The sequence below is a fragment of the Nipponia nippon genome, unplaced genomic scaffold (genome assembly GCF_047370975.1).
Source record: "Nipponia nippon isolate SJK-2023a ecotype South Korea unplaced genomic scaffold, ASM4737097v1 scaffold_9, whole genome shotgun sequence".
NCBI lineage: Eukaryota > Metazoa > Chordata > Aves > Pelecaniformes > Threskiornithidae > Nipponia > Nipponia nippon.
In genome coordinates, this window is record NW_028262413.1 from 8,172,105 (window position 1) to 8,177,619 (window position 5,515).

Below are 5,515 nucleotides of genomic sequence, written 5' to 3' on the forward strand. Positions count from 1 at the left end.
AGGAGAGAGGGCAGCATGGGACCTGATGTCAACTGACAGTCAGTGGGAGCCTGGCTCCTATTTGTGCTTCAAGAGTTCTCATACCAAATTTATGCCCAAGTTGTGTCATGTGGTATCAGGCCAAGTAGATGCACAGGTAGTTGAGTGAGGTCAGGGATTAATTTGACACATCATGGCTTCAAATCCCAAAATGATTTATGGATGTGAAAAAACTTTCTTACCTTAATCAATGTGAATATTCATGTGCATGAAATTAGATAGGTGAGATCACGATCAGCCTCCACAGAAACGAAACGATGTAAGGGCAGTAGTTTATCACGACTACTTTGTTTTTCTGGGAGCAGAAAAAAAAAAAAGGAAAGATTTGAATTATAGCTATTTGATGGGTAACATTGCAGTAGACAGGTTAGTCCTTGTAATCCACTGGCACTATCAGCAGAGAACTAAATCAAATGTGTTTTTATTCATCTTGTATATCTATTAATACAATCCGTTGCAATGGTTATTCAATATTTATGTTGTCTGTGTGAATTATTGCATATTTCATTCTCTTTTGAAAACTAGGATAGCTGAAATAGTACAGCATTGCTTTTTATCTGACAGAGCTTTGATCTTTGCTCATTGTGGTTTTACTTGAACCGTTCTTGGAAAAAATGAATAAATGAGGTTTTTGCAAGATAAGGAGTTCCCATATTAGAATTCTATTGGTCATGGTATCATGATACACCTGACACTCCTTATAAATAATAAGCGTGTGAAGATCTGTTTTTTCACTTCCTGTATTATTTTGAAGAAATAGCATCCACCACAACATCTAAAAGTATCTATCATACTATAGTCAAAGTAGTCAAATTCCACCCTTTAGGCAGTAAAATAGTCACTTGCAGGGGGCAGGAAAGACTTTCTACTCTACTTACAGCAATAAACATAGTTTGTGGCTCTTCTCTCTTCTCAGCTAGTCATATTCATCCTGGCACTCTCAATTTGGTACAAAATATCCCAGAGAAAAATACATTAGATTTCTCTAAATCATTAGAATATGCCTGCTGCTGCACTCCAGCCTTTTGTCATTTGACTCACACCGAGATTCGCAACACAGCATCTTGCTCCACTTGGCAATAAAGAACCAGCTGAAAGTTAGATTGGAGGAGAAAATCTGCAAACGTAGACCTTGAGAGAAAATCACCTGCCACCTTCTAGGTGCCCACCACCTCCAGGGTGTGGGTGAAAGAAGGTTTTTAACTGCTGTGACTGAAAAACCTTGCTCCTTGACCTTGCTCCTGAAGGAACCCTGTCATATGTTTGTTAAGTCTGGTTCCAGGTCCAGGAAGACAAGAGAGATGTCAAAAAGACATCAGGAAGGTCCACTCAGGAAGACATCAGCGTGATCCACAATGCAGGTTTCAGAATCAGTCAGCATTTTGCATTACTCTTATTTCATATGGGAGGATTCAAATGAAGAACTTAGAACGACCTTAAAAACCGAAAACAGAAACAGGAGACAGCTCTTAATGCTGCTGTGCCATAATCCATGCTACCCCAAACCATCCTCCGAGGCAAGAAACTGAAAAACCCCATCAAGGAAACAGCTCCATAAAAGAGAAAAATAAAGTATAAACAGAAAAATAAAACCAGACGCCAATGTGTACCCAAAGGAACTATTAAAAGCAAAATGTTTGTCAGTATAGGATGCTCCACTGCACACATCTGGTGCTCTCAGCAATACAGAACATTTCTTTAATTGCTACACCTGAGACCGAGAGCAAGAAATAAATCTAGGGACTGATCTCAATGTATTTTGAGACAGGTGGAGATGAGTAGCAGCATAACGATTTCATTGTCAATAACCAAGCAGTTATACATTACTGCGTTAAACAGATACGTTCAGGATACAGCTATGCGTCTATAATTTGATGTCTGTTTTTTAATTCCTTCTGGTGCCAGACTTTGTAGAGATAACTGTGATAAGTGTCCCATTTGGTATATATCATCCAATACTTTTTGCACGACCAAAGATGTCAGTATAGCAATATCCAGTGGAAAAGGCAATGGACTAGAAGTCAGAGCAGCTGGGCTGACTCCAGATTGCCGCTTCTTCTCATGGGGTCATTGCGTGCCACTGAACTCTTCTGTTCCTGTTTTTTTTACTCAGGCTGTAAGTACTGACTACATGTTTAGACAGCACCTTGCATAATGGATCCTCATTCTCTCCTGGGCCCTTAAAAACGTACAAATTAATATTGTCCACTCAAATTCATGACTTAGACCTTTCCATACAACAGACACAGTGAAACCAATGCATCTATAGAGAGAAAAGGATTCGAAGTTAGGCACAACACAACAAAGGAGATTACTACCACTACTCTGAGAAGCTGTTTGATGTTTCTAACCTGGGAAACGAACTACTGGTCCTCTTGCTCAGCATCTCTATTGCCTTTGCCTCTCAATATGATGATGAGAGGTTCCTCGACATTTTTTTAAGTAGTGTGGCTCCATACAAAGAGTACTTCAAATATTGATGTTAAAATGTTCACTTTCTTATTGGAAGTTACATGTTTTGCTCTGAACCCAAGCTGAATATTCTGAAATGGATTTTAATAATAACACCAAGGTTTGCCTTTTCATGACTCAAATTACTATAGCTTGTCCTTTTGTGAACAATGGCATGTCATCTTCCATTGCCAGCTATTATTATTACCTATACATTTTTCAGCTGTATTTCATGTAGACCTGGTGACCTGGTACTCCATTTACCCAAAATTTTGAGTTCTCATCCCTGTCTTTACCCAAATCAAGAATGACATCTCTTGAACTACGATGACTACCTTAGAGTATTCTCATCCTTCACAAAATGAAAAATTAGTCATTCATTGCCTTACAGCACATTTAAAGTCTGGAAGAGATTTTAGGTTGCCAAGGGTCATTCCTCAGGTTGGTACTCAGATACGTGCTCAAAGACAATCACATTCTTAGGACTTACCAATACTAAGCACATGATAACAGAAGTGTCCTTAAAAGAGTCACTAGGTTTGAGCAAATCTGAGGCAGTTCAAATAGTGTATTTTCCACCCAGTTTGCCCTGCTTTGACACAATTTATTAAAAAGAAGAAATACTTGAACTAAAAAGCAGGCTGGACAATTTTTTAATTTTTTTTTTTTAAATGACAGAAAATTTCCCAGGTATGATGGCCCATTGCTCTGATTAATAGCAGTGCAGCCAGAGGAGAGGACTGTGTGAAGCGTTCAGCAATCAAAGCCATCAGTCCTGGCTGTCATGATCAGATTGCAATTTTTGGCAAGTGCAGGCATCAGTTTCCTGATTTCATCTTTTATAGAGCACAAGCAGAATAGGACATCAACAACTCCTTTCCTGAAGACCAGTGGCTCATTTTATCTGCATCTGCTCGATGTCTATCCCTTTGGAGCAATGCTCTGCAGACCTTACCAGGTTTGTATAGGCAATGTGAAAAAACGTTACCTTAAAGTTGTCAAATCAGGACCAAGCCCGAGACTTGATGATCACTCCTTTTGATGTTCAGGGGAGCTGAACACATTTTGAATGTCTGATTGCATTTGCAAGGAATGTAATGCTTTTTTAACAAAGCCTGAATTTTCACCCTGAAAAAAAAAGAATTAAGCATCTTGAAATGTGCTCTTGTGCTGATTCAGAAGAAAAAAAAAAAATCAAGTCAATATCAGAAATGGAAAAAAAAAAAAAAAACACCAAAAAACCCCACAACTCACAAAACTCCACACTTCCAAAACCCAGCTATGCTGGTCCCAAAATATTTTCTTGTGATGCAGTTGTTACAGAGCAGTATATTTTCATGCTATATTATAGACACATAAACAAAATATTGAGCATATATATACTACGCAATTAAAGCAAAAATTAATAAGGAATGCATGTACATTGATGCTACCAAACAATATCTAAATGAAACATTTCCTCTTTTCCCCATCTTTCAGAAACTTCTACATCAGTGGACTTCCAGACTACATTTCTCTTTCTCTCTAATGAAAGATTCCCCTGTACAAAGTTTTGTCACTAATTCAATGACGTGGTAATTATTTCTTTCCTGTTTAGAAATATCCTGAATAGCATGAAGTTGAATTTCAGTCTGCAAATACCTCTTCATTGTGCAACTGCCTTTTCCACAGAATTACGTTAAACTTATTTAAGGCTTTTATTTCAATTTCATTTAAAATAGATTTCCTGAAGCTGAAAAACCTTTGAGCTTTCTTTTGGCCTTCCCCTCATTACCACTTCCCATGTAATAATGCCATAAGGATTCACTATTTGATGTTCTCCAGCTTCAGACTTATTTATCGTAACTGCCAAATTTCTTATGAGAAAGGCAGATAAGGAAATATTTCAAGACACTTGTAAATAACTGTCCAGGACCACAAGACTGCAGCTATTTTTAATTTATAGCGAAACTGTTTTGCTGTGCTAGCTGAAATAATGTGTTTGTATAGTTTTTCAGTGCAGTTTGTATCATTCATCGCTCAGTAACCAACATGAACCATGCATCCTGTTTTAAAATCTCAAGGTATTTTTCTGGGTGCCATTACTGCAATGTATTGTATTCTTCTAAAGAACCTGCAATGGAGTAATAAATTGCATGACTTTGGTCTTACCAACAAGAAGAAAATGGTTCCAGTCCTGCACGGTTGCACGGCTGCTTTGCTTCCCTGTGCAAGATGAGCCAGAGTTCAGTCTTCTCCGGATTTCAGCCACTTAAGAGTTTCACTTAAGAGATGTTTTTTTAGTTATTTTTTATTGCACTCCTGTAACATAGTTGAGGAAAAAAAAAAACCCTTGCCCTGAAAGCATGAACTTGCAATATTTTTCCATCCTGCCATCTAGCTCAAAGAGGGAATGTGGGTTAGCTAATTTACACAGCTTCCAGCACCATGCTGCTAACATGATGAATGTTACAGGTGGTGGTGCTTATGATAATAAGGAAGTTAATGAGAAAAGCCAGGCTGGTTCAAATTCTGTAAGAAATAGAATAAAACCCTACATTTGTCAACTGGGAAAAGACAAACGTTAGAAAGGAAAGAAAGGGTATAGTCCAAAAAATGTATTAAAAAAAAGGAGAACGAAACTATCATAGCTAGAAATATCAGTGAATAGTGTCATACACTGGCCTTGTGTAACGGTGCCTTGTTTACACGGTTTGTATTAATATTGTTAGTTACTTCCTGAACAAAGGATTCAGGAGGATATTTAAAAATAGTGTGAGGAGGTTGAGAGAGGAAAGATCAGAAGTACAGAATAAGTTCTGTTGAGTTTAGGTGGGTGTCTACAGACCTCTGGCTTGTTCATCAGCTAAAACTTCAGACCTTGTGGAAGGAATTAAATGTCAAAAACCCACCAAGATTTTAGTCACAGCAGCTGGGTAAATCTGTATGAAGTATCACAGAAGTGGTAAGACTTTGGATTTTAGATTCAGTCCAGTCTGTCTTTACTTCTGCATCTGCAGAACTTTGCTTTGCAAACAGTGGTAAC

The 5,515-nt window shown here is 38.0% G+C and overlaps 1 long non-coding RNA gene across 1 annotated transcript; it reads right to left on the reverse strand.

The window, feature by feature from the left end:
- Window positions 1-221: 221 nt before the first annotated feature.
- LOC148050085 (uncharacterized) lies at window positions 222-4,759 on the reverse strand. The gene is made up of 3 exons (XR_015701318.1): window positions 4,642-4,759; window positions 3,479-3,618; window positions 222-334 (listed from the first exon to the last, which is right to left on the reverse strand). It is a non-coding gene; the product is annotated as an uncharacterized LOC148050085 (long non-coding RNA).
- Window positions 4,760-5,515: the final 756 nt, after the last annotated feature.